The 22788-nt window shown below is 45.2% G+C and overlaps 2 protein-coding genes across 9 annotated transcripts in view; one reads left to right on the top strand and one right to left on the bottom strand.

The window, feature by feature from the left end:
- Positions 1 to 11603, bottom strand: part of B3GNT5 (UDP-GlcNAc:betaGal beta-1,3-N-acetylglucosaminyltransferase 5) — a 60804-nt gene extending 49201 nt beyond the window's left edge. For 3 of the 6 annotated variants that reach the window (XM_073626298.1, XM_073626301.1, XM_073626302.1), the window contains exon 1: positions 11445 to 11601. The gene's annotated coding sequence lies outside the window, so the exon portion shown is untranslated. Of the gene's footprint in view, positions 1 to 10933; positions 11420 to 11444 lie in introns of those variants that run through there. The other 3 variants (XM_073626300.1, XM_073626304.1, XM_073626299.1) reach the window with 2 other exon arrangements.
- The window catches only part of MCF2L2 (MCF.2 cell line derived transforming sequence-like 2), a 527578-nt gene that overhangs the window by 299228 nt on the left and 205562 nt on the right, over positions 1 to 22788 (top strand). The window lies entirely within an intron of this gene.

The following is a 22788-nucleotide window of genomic DNA, read 5'->3' as shown; positions in this document are numbered from 1 at the left end:
GCATGTCAGCAGTTGAAGTCTGTTTCCTCCTTTTTTACCACAAGTGTGGGTTGTTCGGGGGGGGGGGCATTATATCCCTTTTCCAGGAGGGGGGGAGTGAGCTGGGAGTTAGTATCCTTACATACTGTATTGGCTAGTTAGTTGCCTACACCCAGCCTGAACTGCACCCAAACAGACCCCGCATACTATTCCTGTTGAGATTGGATGTTCCTGACGGGCAGAATGATCCTACTTATCTTAATGGGGGGGGGGGGGGGGGTCTACAGTGTATCCGTCTCTAAGGCACGGAGCAAGAGTGGCGCGAACAGTAATGTCTTCCAGACTGACGGACTCAGGAACTTCTCTTTTTGTTCTTTTTTTCTGTTTTGTACTTTTTTGTTTTCTTAACTCTGCAGCAGGGAGTTATATGGGACCGGGGACTTTTTTTCAAGGAATGTGCAATGTTTCATACTGGGCCCTTGGCGACATATGTACACTGATACGCTTACAGTATTTGAGAATCTCTTGGTCACATTCACCCATACTGCTAATATATGTCTATGGCGGGGTCAATAGTTAATGTGGTGTCTTGGAATGTCCAAGGCTTAAACGATAAGTTCCGCCGAGCCTTGATGTTCCAATACCTGAAACCGATCAAACCACAGGTGGTGTTTTTGCAGGAGACGCACTTGGATGGGAACACGGTGCTGACCTTGCGCAGATCATGGATCCAGCGGGCGTTGCATGCCACATACTCCACATATGCCAGTGGAGTAGCTATTTTAATCAGCAAGGCGGTCCCCTGTACCATCCATCATGTCATATCTGATCCTGGAGGTCGGCTCCTAATTGTTGTTGCTGATCTATATATGCATAAAATGGTATTGGTGAACCTCTATGTTCCTCCCCCTTTTCAGGTTCAGGTGTTGTATGATCTACTAAGCAAGTTAGCTCCCATCATGCATCTCCCCCTCCTGATAGTGGGCGATTTCAACGCCATCTTGTGTGCCGCCTTGTATTCGTCTAACGCATCCAGGGCAGCATCAGTAGATCTCGCTGCCTGGGCAGACGCAGCTTCTTTGACAGAGCTGTGGAGATGGAAAAACCCTACCACTAGGAGCTTCTTATATCTTATATCTAAAACCCATATATCTTCCTCATGGATAGATCTGGCGTTTGCCAATGACCCCATGCTACAGTTGGTGAGGGGCGCAAATTATTTAGCTGGTGGCCTGTCGGATCATACACCCTTATCTGTGCACATTGGTCTGCCCTTGCAGCTTGGGGGGGGGAGCATGGAGATGGAATCCGGGTTGATTGGAAGTCGAGTCAGTGTCCTCTCAGGTGGCACCGCATTTTCCTGGCTACTGGGAGGACAATCTTGAGTCGGCTGAACTACTTGTTGTATGGGATGCCTTTAATGTGTGCGGGGATAGTATATATCGGCCATTAAACAAGCACGTAAAGTAGACAATATTAAAACCCAGGAATTACAAGATGTGGAAAGGGCGCACAAACTAGCTCATGCAAATAATCAGTCTGATGTCACATACACAGAGCTACAGGAGGCGCGCCGTCTTTTAGTGCTGCACTTCACAGAGCTGATGCATACTTTTTGGACAAAGAGGGCTGAGTCCATCTTTGAACAAGGTGATAAAAATGGGAAGTTACTGGCTATCCTAGTGGCAGAACAGAGAATGTAGACAAACATACCTTGTATTAAAAATGCCCAAGGGGTGTTACTTACGGATCCGACTGCTATCCTGGATACGTTTGTAGAATATTACAAAGCACTATATGCTCCTATCCCAGCTTATAATGCACAGGACTTGGAGGCACTGTTGTCCTTTCTATATATTCCCATTCTGTCAGAGACAGATACGAACAATTTGGAGGCTGAGATAATGGAGAGGGAGATTGAAATGGCTATCAGATCCTTCCCTCTTCACAAATCCCCAGGCCCTGGTGGGTTTGTATAGACCACATCTGGAGGTTCTGGTCCCACGGCTTAGGTCCCTTTTCCTTTTTTGTTTAGAAAATAAGCTTCTCCCAGACTCACTATTGGAGGCCCAGGTGATCCTTCTGCCCAAACCGGGTAAGGACCCGTTGTCTTGTTCCTCCTATAGACCTATAGCACTCTTGAATCAGGACCTTAAGATCTTGACAAAGATACTGGCCACAAGGCTGTCCAGGGTTATCACTACCCTGGTGGCCATAGATCAAACACACTTTATTCCCCAGAATTCTACAGACACTAACCTCCGTAGGCTGTTCGCGCACCTACAGATTGACCATGCTAATCCTGGGGCTAGGGTGGTGGTGTCCCTTGACATGGCTAAAGCTTTTGATTCCGTGGACTGGAATTACATGTCGACGGTACTTAAACATATGGGGTTTGGGAGCAAGGGGTGTTGGAGGCAAGGGAGCAGTTGCTGAAGCTGACCCTATAATGTACCCACCAATTGATTAATGGACTATCTCGGTACTGATAGAAAACAATATACATTGTTATTTAAAAAAATAATAATTTATTACAAGTAAAAAGACGTACAGTTGACATATATAATAAAAGAACAGATGCTCAGGGTGTCACCCAAGGGGTATCTGTAAATACAAATTAGAGATTGGTTCTCCTGAGGAAGTGGTACAACACCGCAAAACTAGTAGAGACCTTGACCAATCTAAGTAACAAATAATACAATAAGATACACAAAATATAATACAACAATGATGAAAAATAAAAATAAAATTACAGCATATGAATGATATGATACATAATAAACCGCCACGGGGGGAATTTAGCAGGGCGGCCTGTGCCCGCACGTGACAATTTATTCATTGGGTAAGCGATTTCTGTTTATTATGTATCATATTCTATAATTTTATTTTTCATCATTGTTGTATTATATTTCGTGTATCTTATTGTATTATTTGTTACTTAGATTGGTTCTCCTGAGGAAGCGGTACAAAACCGCGAAACTAGTAGAGACCTTGACCAATCTATAATTTGTGTTTAGATACCCCTTGGGTGACACCCTGAGCATCTGTTTTTATTATATATGTCAGCTGTACCTCTTTTTACTTGTAATAAATTATTATTTTTTTACAGAACAATGTATATTGTTTTCTATCAGTACCAAGATAGTCCATTAATCAATTGATGGGTACATTATAGGGTCAGCTTCAGCAACTGCACCCTTGCCCCCACCACCCCTTGCTTCTATATACAAACCTGGATGACCAAAGGCAGCCATTAAGCTAGGTACCTCAGTCTCCCCTCAGCTTGTGGTGGGTAGGGGTGTGCGTCAGGGATGCCCTCTCTCGCCATCATTATTCGCTCTAGCGATAGAGCCACTGGCCATAGCTCTCAGGAACTCGCCTGATGCGAAGGCGCTAGAGGTGGGAGGCATTTGAGAGTGTACTGCTTTGTACGCAGATGACATGCTTCTCTTCCTACAGGACCATCTTTAGAGGCAGTCTTTGAGATCTTAGGCAAATTCTCCCAATTCTCAGGGCTATGTGTGAATTGGGAAAAATCAAATGCAATGGCCATTGACATGGGGGCTCAGGCCCTGGCAATCTCAGTTTAAATACCTAGGTATTCATATATCTCCCAGGGTAAGCGATTTCATGTAACTGAATCTCCTCCCACTCCTGGCCAGGGTGAAAATACAGCTGGATGCTTGGAGAAATCTGCCACTCTCTTATTGGAAGGGTAAGCCTTCTGAAAATTAAAGTTTTGCCAGTCTTCTTATACTTCTTACAAAATTCCCCAATTTCAGTTCCCTCTTCGTTCTTTAGGCGGGCCAACAGTCTGTTCGGTTCTTTCCTATGGTCCACAGCACACCCCAGGATTAGCCTTCGTACACTACAGGAACCTCTGGGACAGGGTGGACTAGCACTTCCGGACCTCGTAACAACCAGCGTCTAGCAACCACCATTTGCCCCGGACCTCCGGGGCAAATGGTGGTTGCTAGACGCTGGTTGTTACGAGATGATGGGGATGCGGCAAATATGTTGGAAGCAGCGTGTATGGGGTCATACGAGAGCCTGTTTTTTCTGGTATACAGGGGCACTCAAGCATCGACTGGCTCGATGCACGTCGCTGTTCACGCATAGGACAAGGCACAGGTGCTGATGAAATCCGCAACAGGGATATGGTCACCGGATACCCCCTTGTGGTTCAACCCCAGACTACCTCATCTGGGTATGATACCAGACCCCATCATTTGGGCTCCGGTAGGTATAAAACAACTGAAAAATATAGTTAAGGGTAGGAAATTGCTTACTTTTAACCAACTTAAGGATAAACATGGGTTGCCTAACTGGTATTTCTTCCGCTATATACAGTTGAGACATGCTTTCATGACACAGTTTGGTTCAGATACCTTGGAACTTGGGTCATCCCCTTTGGAGGTTTTACTGTGTGATGAAAACCTAAAAAAACCTTTATCAGATGTCTACAAACAATTGCTTGTGGAAAGGCCGCTGCATGCTGGGAAGTGTAGTTTCCAGCACAGTCCCGCGCGGATTCACGTCTTCCTCACGCAGACAGGAGGCGCGAAGAGTGACAGCGAGAGCGGAGGCTTCAGGCAACAGCCTCCTAACAAGTGAGGACCCCTGTCCACCCCACTGTCCCCCTGTCCACCCCACTGTCCCCCTGTCCACCCCACTGTCTGAGGGACCGTGAACTGGCCCCCTGTCTAAAAAGTTTGAGGACCCCTGATCTATACACAAATGTTTTGCCTTTCAGGTCTATTTTAGGCCCCTTTCACATGTGCGGACCAACAGGCAGATCTGAACGGTTGCTCCATACATCTCTATGGAGCGACAGATGTCAGCGGTAACATGTCCACTGACATCCAATCCGCCCCACAAAATCCAGACGGATGAAAACGGACAGTTGGTCCGTAATCATCCGATCACCCCATAGAGGAGAGTGGTCCCTCTGACAGGTCCGTCCCTGCACAGTGTGCAGAGACGGACTTGTCGTCCGCCGGCTCAGCGGGGATTAACAGAGCGATCCCCGCGGAGCAAGCGGATGGCTAAATACGGATCCGCAGGTCTGAAGGGGGCCTTACACTGAATGGGTGGTTGTAAACCACATTTTTTTTTTTTTTTTTAAACTGCAGACAGGTTGGGTTTTATTTGACAGACATCTTATCGGTCTCTTCTGTTATAAATGCTTCCCCTGCCTGTCAGCTATAATGTACACTGAGCTGCACATGTGCAGCTCACCGTGCATTAACCACCTCAATACTGGGCACTTTCACCCCCTTCTCGCCCAGGCCATTTTAGCTGTCACACTTTGAATGACAATTGCGTGGTCATGCAACACTGTACCCAAATAATTTTTTTTATCTTTTTCTTCACACAAATAGAGCTTTCTTTTGGTGGCATTTTATCACTGCTGGGATTTTTAGTTTTGACAAAAAAAGAAAAAAAAAAAAAAAAAAAAAAAGTTGAGAAAAGAAAAAGTTGTTCTTATTTTGTCAGTAAATTTTGGAAATAAGTAATTTTTCTCCTTCACTGATGTGCGCTGATGAGGCTGCACTTATGGGCACTGATGAGTCGGCGCTGATATGCCACACTGAAGGATACTGTTAGGTGGCACTGGTGGTCACTGATTGGTGGCACTGAGGTACTGCTGGGGCTTTCCTGTAATCAGGGCGCTGATCATCAGTGTCCTGATTACCTGCCCAGGTCTCCTCTGTGAGGAGATGCCACTGATCAGCACTCCTCACCATACACTTAGCGTGAGGAGAGCTGATTCATGGCACTTACGTATTTAGATGTGACCGGCTGTGATTGGACACAGCCAATCACATGGTTAAAAGAGCCGCGGTTCTTTAGAGATTGGGGCGTGTCCTAGCAACACAGCATAGCCACGATTGCCACGCTGTGGGCGCGCGATATTGGGCATTCTGGGGCGCCGTCATATGACGTCCTCCCAGAACGAGAGCCACACCGTCCCTCTGTCATTTGATGGTGGGCGGGCGGCAAGCGGTTAACGGCACTCGGTCTGTCCAGAAATTAGGCGATTCCTGTGTGTATGAATGGGAGCGACGTCATCACAGCCTGGCCAATCCAGCGGTCGAAAAGAGATGGAACCCGGAATGAATATGGAAGTGCCTGAGACCCGCAGGAATGGTGACACCACAGTGCTGGAGGGCACCTTATGACAGGCAAGTCTGTCATAATGAGCTAGTATGTGATGCATACTAGTACATTATGACTTAAGCCTCGTACACACAATCAGATTTTCCGATGGGAAATGTGCGATGACAGGCTGTTGGCGGAAAATCCGACCGTTTGCACGCTACATCGGACAATTGTCGGATTTTCCGCGGACAAATGTTGGATGGCAGGCTTTAAAATTTTCCGGGCAAATGTCTGTTCTTGGATTTTCCGAGCGGGTGTACAAAAGTACAAAGTATAAACACATGCTCGGAAGCAAGGACGAGCCAGAAGTGGTCGGTCTTGCAAAACTAGCGTTCGTAATGGAGTATTAACATTCGTGACGTGGCAAATTATGAAATCTTGAAATGCAGCGCACATTCTTTTCTTTATTTAATAATAATGAAGCTGCTTTGCTGGTAATACTGATGGAGTTATTGCAAATGAATTTTCCAAAGCTGTTTTTTTCTAGTGATATCAAGAATATTATTATTATGCTTTTTTTGTTTTTTTTTTGGGCAAGTTACCACAGCACCATTATCCCGTAGATTTTAAGATCAAAGATACAACTATGTTGGTGTCCCTTGTCAATTTTACATTGTATTTTTTAAAATGTAACTGCCTACTCCCAAACTGTCATTTGAAGTAACACACATAGCCAAGTATTATTCTACACAATTTTTTTTATTGTGCATTAAAAAAATAAAAATAAAATTAGACATGCTATCTGCCAATAGAACTTAAAGTGGAGGGCCACCCTGAAAAAAAAAAAAAAAAAAATTACAAAAACAATTACAAAAAAAATGTTGAAAAAAAAATTTTTTTTTATACTTACCTAAACCCTTGTTGCGAGGCAGTCTTCCTAATCTGCCTCTTCCTTTTCCGCGGCGTGTTCTGCTCCGCGGTGAGCGGCCCCGTGGTCTTCTGGGAACACACCACGGGGCCATCCACACAGCGCTCGCGCGTGCGCAGTAGGAAACTGGCCGTGAAGCCGCAAGGCTCCACTACCTGTTTCCCTTACCTAGGATGGCGGTGCTGAGACCCGAGAGCCGAGGGACGGGTCGGCCTCGGGCGGGCACCCAGGACAGTTAAGTACTTATTTAAAGTCAGCAGCTACATTGTTTGTAGCTGCTGACTTTTAAATTTTTTTTTTTTTTTTTTTTAACGGCAGGAATCCAGCTTTAACCAAAAAGTGCATTCTATGCATCCAAAAATATAGAAAATATACCAAATCATTATTCAACCAAAAAAATAAAATAAAAGCCTCATGCATGTGTCCTGCTTCTTAATATAGGGGGTCAGCAATGCCAAGAGTGAGTGAAAGCAGGGGTCCGTCATCCGGAGAGAATTCTGAAAATCATCCGGATTATTCTCTTGGAGCTCCCGCAGCAAAGGCATATGACATAATTGGTCACGATTAATAAAGCAACCAATTTGTGGTCCAAGAAATCCTCCTCCTCCTGTTCCTGGACTGGACTTGGGTCAAAGCAATAACTCCAAGGCCAATAATAAATAACGTTATCTCCTCTGATTCCGAAACATGGCTGGCTGACGAATGGCCGTTCAGAAACAAACTGAGAAGCACTAAATGAAAAGCGCGAATCAACACTCACCAAACTTCTACTTACACGAAATTTGCAGAAGGAGCCCAAAGGGTGGCGCTAAAGAGCCGAAAAAACATGTAGTACCTCACTACATTCGTGTTTGTTGGCATTCTCTGCATTAGGGTAAAAAAACTTTCCATTACTATATATAATACACACATTATATATATATATATATATATATATATATATATATATATATATATATATATATATATATATATATATATATATATATATATATATATATATATATATATATATATATATATTTATTTATTATTTTCCAATCGACGGCCTCTGATGAAAGTGATGACAGAAACACGTCAGAGTGTTGCTACGCAGCTATCTACAGAGTCGGTTTATCCTCAGCTGTCCATCCCGGGAACACCGCAGGAGCAGTTAGAGGGGAATGCACGACTGACATAGTATTGATGTTAGATGCCCTTATATTATGCAAACATTGTGAGTGTTTTTTTTTGTGAGATAATTTTAAATGAATAAATAATTGTTTTACTGGATTACGCTATGTGGAATTTTTTTTTATCTATTGCTTGCAATGAGCAAAATACAGATGAAGTGTCCAGTGAACAGCGATTATCCCTTTGATTGATAAGCATGTTAATCAGCAGAGTCTGGTAAATGGATTACCTACAGGGCTGTGGCACAAGTGGTGTGGTGATAGAGACTAAGTGCCGGTTCACACTACCGCGACTTGGGATCCGACTTGTCAGACCTCAAGTCGCCCCAAGTCGCTTGACATCTGAAAGTCCATGTAAGTGAATGAGAGCCGTCTATATGTACGCTACTGAAGTCGCTCCGACTTCAGAAAAGGTCCCTGTACTACTTCAAGGCGACTTGTAGGCGACTTGTACCCATTGATTTCAATGGAAGTCGCCTACAAGTCGGATCATGGTCTATAGTGAAGCGACTTCACAGGAAGAGAAGATGTTTTTTTCAAGCAAACCCCTCCCTCCCCCAGAGCGGATTGTAGTTTGATTGGCCACTGGAAAGTCGCCTGTCTTGGAGGCGACTTGAAGTCGCCTTGTAAGTCGCCCCAAGTCGCGCTGAAGTCGCACTGAAGTCGCGCTGAAGTCGCCTTGCTAAGTCGCGCTGTAAGTCGTGTTGCCCCTGTGTGAACCAGCGCTTAGGATCGCTGCTAATATTTTCTTCCACCATACTCACCTGCCTTTTCTTAATGGACTTTCACTGAGTGGATCACCATTTGATACTTTGTTTAAGCGGACTCTTAAGCAATTTCATTGATATTTTAAATATTTGCACTATCGCTGCTAAAGTTTTAGAAACGTTTCTTTTACATATATTTGATGCATCTCGTTTTAGTATAGCAGCTGCTGACTATTGTTTTATCAATATTTTCTCTGTGTGCGCTGAGGGAGGGATACTGAACATAGTTTTTTTTTTTTTTTTATCTCTCATTCTTTAAAGCGGAGTTCCACACAAAAATGGAACTTCCGCTTTTCGGAACCCTCCCCCCCTCCGGTGTCACATTTGGCACCTTTCAGGGGGGAGGGGGGTGCAGATACCTGTCTAATGCCCCGTACACACGGTCGGATTTTCCGATGGAAAATGTCTGATCGGAGCGTGTTGTCGGAAATTCCGACCGTGTGTGGGCTCCATCGGACATTTTCCATCGGATTTTCCGACACACAAAGTTGGAGAGCAGGAGATAAAATTTTCCGACAACAAGATCCGTTGTCGGAAATTCCAATCGTGTGTACACAAATCCGACGCACAAAGTGCCATGCATGCTCAGAATAAATAAAGAGATGAAAGCTATTGGCCACTGCCCCGTTTATAATCCCGACGTACGTGTTTTAAGTCACCGCGTTTAGAACGATCGGATTTTCCGACAACTTTGTGTGACCGTGTGTATGCAAGACAAGTTTGAGCCAACATCCGTCGGAAAAAATCCTAGGATTTTGTTGTCGGAATGTCCGAACAAAGTCCGACCGTGTGTACGGGGCATAAGACAGGTATTTGCACCCACTTCCGGCATAGACTCCCATGGGAGTCTATGCCTCTTCCCGTCCCCACCGCGCTGTCTGCTGGGAACACACAGCTCCCAGGAGAGAGCGGGGACCACTAGGGACGCGCAGTGCGACTCTCGCATGCGCAGTAGGGAACCGGGAAGTGAAGCCGCAACGCTTCACTTCCTGATTCCCTCACCTAGGATGGCGGCGGCAGCTGCCAAGAACCGAGCGGGTTCTCGGCGTCCCCTGCCGACATCGCTGGACCCTGGGACAGGTGAGTGGGCATGTATTAAGTCAGCAGCTGCAGTATTTGTAGCTGCTGGCTTTTAATATTTTTTTTTTTTTTAGCGGTGTGGGTGAACCCCCGCTTTAAGTCGCTGATCGCCGCCATTACTAGTAAAAAAATAAATACAAATGCCATAAAAATATCCCATAGTTTGCAGATGCAATAACTTTTGCCCAAACCAATCAATATTCAGATATTGGGATTTTTTTTGTTACCACAATTATGTAGAATACATATTGGCCTAAATTTATGAAGGCCTTTTTTTTTTTTTTTTTTTTTTTTTATTGTATACGTTATAAAGCAGAAAGAAAAAAAAAAATAAATATATATTTTAATTTTTTTTTTCAAAATAGTTTTTTTGTTCATAGCACAAAGCTCTATTGGGGGGGGGGGATTTGAGTACTGTGTCACGCAAAAGCACAATTGTCAAAGTAACGCAGTGCAAAAAATGGCCTGGTCCTGAAGGGGGGAGGGGGGGGTGTAAACCTTCCCGAACTGAAGTGGTTAATTAAAAGAATTGTTTTGCCATTACAAGCTCTTTAATCCTGCAGATGGGGACCGCACCTTTCCTATTGCTTTAAAAATACAAAAATCACTAGGATAAAAGATTCACTTTAAAAATACAAAAAGGAAACAACATCATGTGGTGTAAAGCAGCCTTTGTGGCGGCCATAAGCCCTTCATAGGAATTATCTGACGTGCGATTTGAACACAAACGAATGAAGCGGCAAACAAGGAATAACTTCCCTATCGATCGATTCTGGCGATTTCTGATCAAACCAAGTTTTGCATCGATCGGCAGCACCGAGATGCTTTGGTCATGAAGCTGATTGTATTTCGATCGATCAGATTATGAGTCTGCATGGTGAAAACAGAAGTGATAGATAACTTACGGTCATATCCTTCAAGTATCGACTGAACGCCTGTTCTTGGTGCATCATATCGATCAATCCATAGGGTATTTATAGATGGATGATTCCAATGGGTGCAGACTGATCGGGAGAGGAATGACTGGAATCCCCCGGCCAGTGTACAGGTTGTCACACTCCTTCCTATGGGGCTGTGAGGAGGGTACAGGTGACAGACACGTCCATCCACTCTCCGGCTCCGATGACGTCTCCTCTGACCAGGTTTGGTCACCTGTAGTTAGCAACGTGTGCAAACACACCTGGAGCCTCCCGGACACTGACCACACACACACCGACCTTTACACCCGCCTGATATAACACACCTAGCCGCCGCCACCGTCCTCAGTAACGAACATGTCACTTCATGTACAGCAATAACCCCTCTCACCTACCCCACCACTAAACTACACAAGAGCCCAGCTCACACACAAAAGTGCTCCAATTCCGGGGGATACAAGTCAGGGACGGGGAAACTCCATCATAAGTTGTGTCTTACCGGTATGTCGGTGACATGGTGTCCCAGAGGGCTTCTCACGCAACTTGCCGTTCCTGCGACTATTACCGACTGCCAGCGACACCTCTCCGCCTCCTCGCTCAGTCAGTCATCGCCTTGCCATACGGAGCGCGCCGCTCACCGTCACGTGACCCGCCCCCCCTCTCCAACCACACAATGGAGGCAAACAGGGACCAGACCAGGGTGTGAGGAGGACTGAGGTTATCAACCAACCTGGCCATCTAGGCTGACTTTTTTTTTACCATGGTGTACATTAACACTGGATATATAAACAGTATATATAGATAGATAGAAGTATATATATACATAGATAGAAGTATATATAGCTATGAGTACTGTATATATAGATAGATATGAGTATATATATATATATATAGATATATATGTATATCTATATATATATAGATATATATAGATATGAGTACTGTATATATAGTTAGATATGAGTATATAAAGATATGAGTACTGTATATATAGATAGATATGAGTATATATAGATATGAGTACTGTATATATAGATAGATATGAGTATATATAGATATGAGTACTGTATATATAGATAGATATGAGTATATAGATAGATAGGATATGAGTGTATAGATAGATAGATATGAGTATAGATTAGGGCTGAAACAACGAATCGATTAATCGACAACTAATCGATTATGAAATTAATCGATTACTATTTTCATAATCGATTAATCGGCCAGTAACATAATGGGGTTAAATAAAACCCTAAAATGAGCCCTTTATAGAAGAGCAAATAATCGCTACTGCAAATATTACTTTCACAGTTCTACACTAAAAAAATGAACCCCTTACAGTAGTGATTATCTGCTTTTTTTGTACTATAAAGGGCTAGTTTTAGTTGTTTGAACCCCATTGTGTTACTAAATGTCTTAGACCTGGTTCACATCTATGTGTTTTTTGGTGCTTTTTGCAGAAACGCACTACAGTTCATTTACATGTTTTCCTATGGGACATGTTCACACAAAACGGTGCTTTTTTGGTTCAATATACTTCAATTGAAAAGCTGCAGAAAAGCATTTAATGCGTTTTTGCAGCAATTTGTGTTTTTTAATCTGCCCAACAACAAATTGGCAAAAAAAAAATGCAAAAATGCAAATCGCAGCAAAATCACGTGCGCAGAATTGAAAACTTACAGCAAAAAGCACTGCAGAAACAGATCAAAAGCAAACAGCATAAGTGTGTACCGAGCCTTATGCTGGCCACACGGATCAATTTCAGACGAGAATATTCAGACAAAAAATCTTTGTACATTCACTGAATGAAAGAACGAACGTTCTTAAAATGACATTATTTTTGAAGGAAGACATTGTTTTTGTTTTTAATAAAAAAATTTGATCACTGAGTCTGATGATATTTACCAGATTCGCCCTTTAATAGTATATACAGTGTATATCCCCTCTAATAGTATATACAGTATATCTCTTCTGTCTGTTATTCTCAGAGTGGATTCAATATTTTGCTCCCTAACCATATAGTTGGTTATTTATATTTACCACTGCATAGAGATTTTTAAGAACAAATTACCTTTTTTTAAAAACTTTACACATTAACTAAATTATACACCACGCTTTTTTTTTTAAGGTTATCAACCGAATAATCGATTAATCGAAACAATAATCGGCCAACTAATCGATTATGAAAATAATCGTTAGTTGCAGCCCTAGTATAGATAGATAGATATGAGTATAGATAGATAAGATATCTATCTATCTATCTATCTATCTATCTATCTATCTATCTATCTATATATATATATATATATATATAAACATATACTCATTCCTGCTAAAATCTGTCTCCACTAAGGATGAGCTCCGGCGTGTTCGCATGGCGCACGTGCCGAGCCCGCCAGGAAGTCGGCACGGCGCAGCGCTAATCACAGGCAGGGAGACATTTCCCGATCTCTGCAGCCGCACATCGGGAAATGTCTCACTGCTTGTGATTAGCGCTGCCCCGTGCCGACTTCCTGGCGGGCTCGGCACGTGCGCCATGCGAACACGCCGGAGCTCATCCCTAGTCTCCACTAGTGTCTAGATTCTCCACCTCACTCACAAATCCTCTATCAGCACTACAGAAAGCTACAGTGCCTTGAAAAAGTATTCATACCCCTTGAAATTTTCCACATTTCGTCATGTTACAACCGTAAATGTATTTTATTGGGATTTTATGTGATAGACCAACACAAAGTGGCACATAATTGTGAAGTGGAAGGAAAACAATAAATGGTTCTCAAAATTTTGTTACAAATAAATGTGTGGACCCCTTTACTCTGACACCCCGAGCTAAAATCTAGTGGAACCAATTGCCTTCAGAAGTTAATCTCAGTATAAATACAGCTGTTATGTGAAGCCCTCAGAGGTCTGTTGGAGCAGTGGTCATCAACCCTGACCTAAGGGCCCACTGACAGGCCAGGTTTTATGTATTACCTTGGGGAGATGAAGACTAGAATACTGCAATCACTGAGCAGCAAATGATATCACCTGTGATGTATTTCAGTTATCTTGCAAACCTGGCCTGTTAGTGGGCCCTGAGGACAGGAGTTAAAGGGGTTGTAAAGGTAAAAATTTTTTCACCTTAATGCATTCTATGCATTAAGGTGAAAAAACTTTTGACAGTACCGCCGCCCCCAGCCCCCCCGTTTTACTTACCTGACGCCTCGAATCTTCGCTCCTCGTCCTCGTCAGCTTCATTGCAGCTCAGCCTGGTCGCTGATTGGCTGCAGTGGATGGATTGAAAGCAGCGCAGCCATTGGCTCGCGCTGCTGTCAATCACATCCGATGACGCGGCGCGCCGGGGGGCGGGGCCGAGTGATACAGCGAGCGGCTATAGCCGCCGGCTGTATCACGGGAGTGCGCCTGCAAGCACTCACCACCGTGCGAGGGAGCTCGCATGAAGGTGGTAAATGCTTGCGGGGAGGAGCTGAAACAGCCGCCGAGGGACCCCAGAAGACCAGGTTCGGGGCCACTCTGTGCAGAACGAGCTGCACAGTAAAGGTAAGTATAACATGTTTGTTATTTTTAAAAAAAAAAAAAAACATCTTTACAACCCCTTTAAGGACCACTGTGTTGGAGAACAATACTGAACAAACAGCATCATGAAGGCCAAGGAACACACCAGACAGGTCAGGGATAAAGTTGTGGAAAAGTTTAAAGCAGGGTTAGGTTATTAAAAAAATATCCCATGCTTTGAGCATCTCACGAAGCACTGTTCAATCCATCATCCGAAAATGGAAAGAGTATGGCACAACTGCAGTCCTACCAAGACATGGCCGTCCACCTAAACTGACAGGCTGGGCAAGGAGAGCATTAATCAGAGAAGGAGCCAAGAGGCCCATGGTAACTCTGGAGGAGCTGCAGAGATCCACAGCTCAGGGGGGAGAATCTGTCCACAGGACAACTATTAGTCATCCACTCTACAAATCTGGCTTTTATGGAAGAGTCACAAGAAGAAAGCCATTGTTGAAAGAAAGCCACAAGAAGTCCTGTTTTCAGTTTGCGAGAAGCCATGTGGGGGACACAGCAAACATGTGAAAGAAGGTACTCTGGTCAGATGAGACCAGTGGCGGCCCGTGCACTGCGCCGCCCCCCCATCCATGCACCCAGCCCCTTTCAGGACACCGGACACATGGATTCCTATGGTGGGGGTGGTACTTTTTGAAACACCTGATTAGAGCCAGAGGCTCTAATAGGCTTCAAAATAGGGTGGGCTCAGGGCGCAGAGAGTGTGCCCTGATCGCACCCAATTGTGTGACGATAGCAAACTAATTTTCACTATTTTTACACTAACCTTCCTCCCCGACAAAAATCATGGGGCAGGGTGTCAGACCTGTTTCCTGATTGGCCAAAGCGCCAGGCCACCCTATTGGATGCCTGGCGCTCAGGAAGAGGAGCGGAGGAGACACGCTGGAGCGGAGGTCGCCACCGCTCTGGTGCACTGAGAAGAGCTGCTGCGGTATATCCCCTCTGTCAGAGCCGTGCGCGCGGGGGGGGTTGGGGGTGCTGCCAGAGCCGCGAGCCCCACGACTGGGGGGGTTGGTGGGCACAAGTGGCTGCATATACTGGGCAAAAGTGGCTACATGTGACGGGCACAAGTGGCTGCATGTGACAGGCAAAAGTGGCTACATTTGACGGGCACAAGTTGCTGCATTTGACGGGCACAAGTGGCTGCAAATATGATGGGCACAAGTGGCTGCATATGATGGGCACAATGGCTGCATATAATGGGCACAAGTGGCTACATTTGGGCACAAGTGGCTACATATGATGGGCACAGGTGGCTGCATATGATGGGCACAAGTGGCTGCATATGATGGGTACAAGTGGCTGCATTTGACGGGCACAAGTGGCTGCATTTGATGGGCATAGTGGCTGTGTTTAGTGGCCACAATGGCTGCATATAATGGGCACAAATGGCTGCATTTAAACAGACCCCTGATGTTTCACATTTGAGACAGAGAAAGGCAGTGAGAACAGAGATTCCCCAGTCCCTCTCCCTGCAGCCTCAGCTGCACTGGACAGGGAATGAATGGGAAGTGCTCTGTGCTGAGTGGCTTCCCGTTCATTTACCAACTGAAGCATAGTAAACCCAGTTTGCTATGCTTCAGTTATGAATAAACACAGCGAGCAATTTGCACTAATCGCTCACTGTGTTCATTAAAGGAAGTGGCAGGTAAATGCCATTCTGAAACATCCCCCTGTGTGCCTGCAGCAGCAGCTGGTGGGAGAGGAGGGAAGCTGGCAGTGCTGGGGGGGGTTGGAGGGGCAGCAGGGGAAATCTCTGATGGCACTGGGGTTATTAGGGTGTACCCAGGAACACACAGCATACCCCCTGTACAAGCCTATGTATATATCAGAGAACACTGGGAATATTGTGGTAAGTAACTCACAGGACTGAGACAATATTTTGTTTCGTTCAACATAGTCCATCTTTCTCAAGCCTGCGCCCAACTGAAACCTCAGCTGTCTAAGGCCACGTTTACACTTGTGATTGAGGTCGACAGTAAAACTCTGGACATTTTGATTGCACCTCAACCGCTCTCCCTTTGTGCTGAGGCAGCAGCCAGAGGTGTACACATGCCACATAGCCGTAATTCCTTGCTTTGGTACCCTGGCAGGAATTAAACCCCATGTCGCCCACGGACCATGACCTATTCAAGTGAACAGGCTGTACTGCAACAACCCTGCATCCTTGCATACCGTGCAAGGTTGCAGCATAGTTGTCCGGTATTTTAGAGGTTAAAACAAGTGGTGAGATGGCATTGTCTATTGCTGTTTGAAGAGCGATCTGATCATGGATCATGCTTCAAACAGCAAAGCAAGTGTAAATGAGCCATAATAAACTTTTTTTTTTTTTTTTTGTAGTTCATGCTCCTTGTGAGAAGTTCTGTGTCCCTACAGTATTCTGTATTGCCTCCTGTGTGTACACCAGTGCCATTTTGACACATATGGATACAGAGACCACCTGTCAACATTGTGTGCACATATACTGTGTGTGTATATATATATATAGAGAGAGAGCGAGAGAGAAATATATAGATCTATGTATATATAGATATCTATATATATAGATATCTATATATATTTTTTATATACAGAGGAGCATGCCAACAATAAAGTCCTCCTTAAAGGCACTGGGCTACCTCCAGGCCCACATGCCACTTATCTATCCATTAGAATGCATGTGCTCCCACTGTGGAGACGCTCATAGATTTAGTAGTGTTAGGACTGCAAGCAATACACAGGTTGCCATGAAGAGACCTTGCAGCTTACGCATGCGTTTGCAAATGTGTGCTAACTAGACCCCTGTTTTTAACACCAATTGTTGGACAGGTTAATTCGGTTGGTAAGCAGACTGGTTGGTGAATTGAGCTGGGAATTTCCTCTGGTTTTGTCTTTCATGTGTTTGCCCTTCCATGTGCTCCTTGCTGTGAAGGCCAGTTATAGGTGGGGGCAGGGGCCATCTCTTTCTTACTGGTGTCCCTGCACTTTCCCTACTCTTCCTGAACCTTTCCCTGATGCTAAGCACCGTCTCTGACAGACAGGTGACCTGTCCCTACTCTAGCCACTCAGTAAATGCATGCCAAACCTGGGAGCCAGGGTCTTAAATAGAATCTGCCTGACCAAAAGGGCCACCAAAGTTACATGGGGTGCCAGCATCCAGTCCAGGGCTGGTGCAAGGATCTTTGACACCCTAGGCGAAACTTAATTTTGCTGCACCCCCTTGGCTCCACCCCTGACTCCACTCCCTTTGTCCTGCCCATGTATACCCCACCTTTTTAATGAAGCGCCCATCAAATGCAGCCCACCAGCACCCATCAAATGCAGCCTCACCACCCATCAAATGCAGCCTCACCTCCGCCCATCTAATGCAGCCTCACCAGCAATCATCAATGGGGCCTTACCAGCGCCCATCAAATGCAGCCTCACCTCCGCCCATCAAATGCAGCCTCACCAGCGCCCATCAATGGGGCCTTACCAGCGCCCATCAAATGCAGCCTCACCAGCGCCCATCAAATGCAGCCTCACCAGCGCCCATCAAATGCAGCCTACCAGCACCTATCAATGGAGCCTTACCATCGCCTATCAATGCAGCCTCACCAGCGACCATCAAATTAAACATACCAGCACCTATCAATGGAGCCTTACCATCGCCCATCAATGCAGCCTCACCAGCGCCCATCAAATGCAGCCTACCAGCACCCATCAATGGAGCCTTACCATCGCCCATCAATGCAGCCTCACCAGCACCCATCAATGTAGCCTACTAGTGCCCATAAATAAATGTTTGCTTGCTTCCATTAATTCGGGAGTCGGACACAGACACAGTCCTCCGCCACCACTGCACCTCTGACACTATGTGCGCACGGAGCGGCAGCTGCCTTCTGATGCTGAGACTTAGTTGCTTGTTGCAGAGAGAAGAGAGTAGGAACTCCAGTAGCTGGGCGCCCCTAGGCAGCAGTGCGCCCTAGGCGGCTGCCTGGTTTGCCTAGTGGTAGCACCGGCCCTGATTCAGTCGGATGCTTCCTCGTTGTGACCGAGGAAACCATAGGGGAAATAGGTTCCTCTTAACTTCCTCCTCCACCTGCATTGCTGCTGTGGACGAGCGCCACCTGTAGTGGAGAGAATAGTCTGCACCTGCCTACAAGCATGAGAGAAAAATTCCTTGAAGAATGGTTTTACTGGCATGACTTTGAGAACACTCTGGTGTACTCATTCCTGCTAAAATCCGTCTCTACTAGTTTCTAGCTTCTCTACCTCAGTGGTCATCAACCCTGTCCTCAGGGCCCACTAACAGGCCAGGTTTGCAAGATAACTGAAATACATCACAGGTGATATCATTTGCTGCTCAGTGATTGCAGTATTCTAGTCTGTATCTCCCCAAGGTAATACATAAATCCTGGCCTATTCGTGGGCCCTGAGGACAGGGTTGATGACCACTGCTCTACCTCACTCACAAATACTGTATCAGCATGTGTATACCTGCCACATAGCCATAAGCCGTAAGCTACGGTAACTATAAAATCTTGACGAGATGATACAAAACTGCTATTATTGTGCACAAGCTCTTTCCTGACTCCTTTACCCTTTGTCGAGATACCACAGAAAATAAGGTTTGATAACCCATATCATTTGGTCTTGCCCCATAACTAGACCCTTTTGGACCAAAATAAGTGAACGTACCCAAAAATTCACTGATTATCAGATCTTGGATGATCAGGCTTTCTTCCCCTTACATCACTTTCAGATTCCCATTAAGGTTGAACTCAGTTATTCACCGCTTATTAAATGTGGCTAAATCCTGCATCTGTATCTGAAGGGACTGCATACCCATGCCATCCCTTCAGAGCTCCGTGCCGCGGTCTGTGACTACCTTGCGGGAGTGACATCATGGCAGCGTGGCTAATCAGACGGCCAGAGGATGCAAACCCAGAAGGAAAACCGGGTGAAGATAGAAGCCATGTCAGCGGCAACAGCGTGCCACTGGAGGGCTTCATTCTAAGGTAAGTATTTTATAATGTGCTACTATGCCCCCAAAACTACTTTTTGGAAAGTAGACACTCCAGATGATATTATTTTGGCCACAATTATTTGTAAATGAAAAAAACATTCTGGTATTAAGATGGTTTGGAGCTTAGTAAGGGTGCCCTAGATACAGAGCATACAGGTCACACACAGAGGGAGAAGGTAGTTAAAGGGTTAACGTACAGGTCACAGACAGTGGGAGGATAGAGATGAAGGGCATAATGCGCAGGATATGGGAGCTGAAAGTGGTTGTAAAGCCCTAAGGTTTTTCACCCTAATGCATTCTATGCATTAAAGTAATTGTGAAGGTTTGTTTTAAAAAATAAATATAATAAACATGTTATACTTACCTCCTTTGTGTAAGGGTTTTGCACAAAGCGGCCCCGATCCTCCTCTTCTGGGGTCCCCTGGTGGCTCTCCTGGCTCCTCCTCTGCATTGAGTGCCCCTACAGAGAGCAGCATTCCATGGGGGCACTCGTGCGGGCACGCTCCCGAGTCATGCCGCTGTGTCTATTGACACAGATAGCAGGACTCGGCCCCGTCACCCGGCTCATATGTCACTGGATTTGAATGACAGCAGCGGGGGGCCAATGGCTCATGCTGCTATCAATCTATCCAATGAGGAACCGAAACAGTGTCTGGAGCTGCTGGGCTTGTTCTTGTCACTGGAAAGTTCGGGTTCAGGTAAGTAAAAGGGGGGCTCTGGGGGGCAGCTGCACCACAAAAGGTTTTTCACCTTAATGCATAGAATGCATTAAGGTGAAAAACCTCAAGACTTTACGACTAATTTAAGGTGCAAAACCTTTTGTGCTGCAGTGCCCCAACGACCCCCCTCTTTTTTTTTTTCTTACCTAAAGCCAATCTGATCCAGCGATGTGCACGAGCGCAGCAGCTCCTGCTGCTGTCTCTCTCCTCATTGGACAGATTGATAGCAGCAGTAGCCATTTGCACGCGTTGCTGTCAATTAAATCCTGTGACATGGGAGCGGGGGGTGGGGCTGAGTCCCTCTGTCTGTGTGAATAGACACAGCAGCAGGACTTGGGAGCGAGTCCACACGGGTGCCCCAATGAAAAGCAGCTTTTCGCTAAGGCGCCCGATGAAGAGGAGGAGCCGAGAGCGCCAGTGGGGGACCCCTGATGAAGAGGATCTGGGCTGCTCTGTGCAAAATCATTGCACAGAGCAGGTAAGTATAGGCATGTTTGTTATTTTAGTACAAAAAAAAAACCTTTACAGCCACTTTAAGGTTTAATATACAGGTCACATACTGAGACAGTTTGGAGATAATGGGGGATGATGTATGGGGGATGAGAGAGTTAAAAAAAACTTTATTTGCATCTGCTGCTGCTGTGATCTGCATAGTGATCAGGAACTAATGAATGACTCACTACATTGTTTACATCTGTTATTGGTCTCTTTATGACCAATCAGAGCGATCACAAGGTACAGAGCCGCCTGAATTGGTTCTGTACACAGCGTCTATGAACTAAGCCTTCCTCAGAAGACTCAGTTTACAGGCATTAGTGGGTGCAATGTCTGATCAATGGTTATTTCTGCAGTGGCAATTATTAAAACGGAGTTCCGTTTAAAAAAAAAAATACTGCAGCTGCTGACTTTTAATAATCGGACACTTACCTGTCCCAGGGTCCAGCGATGCGGGCGATCGAAGCCCCGCTCGTCTCCCCCTCCGCTTGGCGGCGCCAGCATTGTAACTGTAACTGAAGCCACAGCCGGGCACCCACTGCGCATGCGCACGCCGCGTGCCGTGACTGGCCGCACAATCATGTGGGACCTGTGATGTGTCCCAGATGAGTGCCTAGAGGGAGGGGGCAGAGCTAATCTCCCTTCCTGCGCCGAGGGAAGCGAGGTCAGGAGCCCAGGCGCTAAAGGAGGCAGATTACGAGGGACCCCCTAGCAACGGGCATTAAGAAAAATTTCTACAAATTTTTTTTTATTTTTTTTAAGCACATTAATTACATTTTTTTTTTTTTTTTTGGGTGGAACTCCGCTTTAAGAAATAAGCATCCAGCAAGAGGTAAGGCGGCAGGTAATTAGTTAAAGTTAGAGCTGCATGGCTGACTTTTCATACAATCAGTCATCTGTGTTAAAGCAAGTGGAAAAACAACTTATTTGCTGACAGAATCATCTGGAAAATAGAAACTACAGAAGGGAATCTGTGTCGATGCTATTGCCAGACTGCATTATATCTTTATTTTTTTTCTTTGTGCATAGTTTCATACTATGATATATGCCAAGCCAGGTTTGGAGTGAGGAAGGATAAGAAGTTCTGTCAAGTTCTTTGCTGCTATCTGGGGCTCCATTAGAAAGATTTACCCTTACTTCCTGTCCTGATGACACCAGACAGAAAGTGAGGGAAAATCTGCACAGGCAGGGATAAACATCTGATAGTGGTTCCCCTACGCTACTAAAGAAAAACATTTTTATCTATCTTCCTGTCTGTTGAAATTGTCAGCAGGGCAGGAATTAATGGTAAATATCTCTAACTGAGCCCTAAATAGCAGTAAAAACCTTAAAGTGGGCGTAAACTCCCATGCATGAATTTTACCTATAGGTGAGCCTATAATAAGGCTTACCTATAGGAACTGTACTGTAAATATCTCCTAAATGTGCACCATTTAGGAGATACTTACTGTAGATGCAGCCGGTGAAATCACCAGCGCATGCGTTATGAGAGAATGGCATACCAGTACTACTCCTTCAAAGTCCTGTGCCGTAAATGGTGGCTCCTGCATGCACATGCGGAAGTGACGTCATCACGACTCCGGCCACTCACACAGCCGGAGTCACCAAACCCAGAAGGAAGACTAAGTCAAGATGGAAGTGCCTTCAGTGGTGACAGCGCGATGCATACCAGCACATTATGACATTTAAAAAAAGAAAGCCAGCAATTTACTACCGCTTTAAGGCATTGTATATGTTTTCTCTCTGCAACAAAATTTTAAAAATGTTTTACTTGACATATACATTTAACACTTTTAGGTTCAGTTCACACCACTGCGACTTGTCATGCGATTTGACAATTTAAAATCACATGACAAGTCACACCCTTTTTGTGCTTATGGAACCATTCAAATCGGTGCAACTCCGACTTGTTCAGAACTTGAAAAGGTTCCTGCACTATTTTTGCACTATTTTTGGCAATTTCATGTGCGGCTTGCGTAGACATCTGTACATAAAGTCACACAGATGTCAGCAAGCCGCACATGAAATCGCCCTGACCGCCATTTTTGAAATCGTGCTGAAGTAGTGCGATTTCA

This window comes from Aquarana catesbeiana, linkage group LG04, assembly GCF_042186555.1.
Source record: "Aquarana catesbeiana isolate 2022-GZ linkage group LG04, ASM4218655v1, whole genome shotgun sequence".
Taxonomy (NCBI): Eukaryota; Metazoa; Chordata; class Amphibia; order Anura; family Ranidae; genus Aquarana; species Aquarana catesbeiana.
This window is presented reverse-complemented; position numbering and strand designations above follow the sequence as displayed.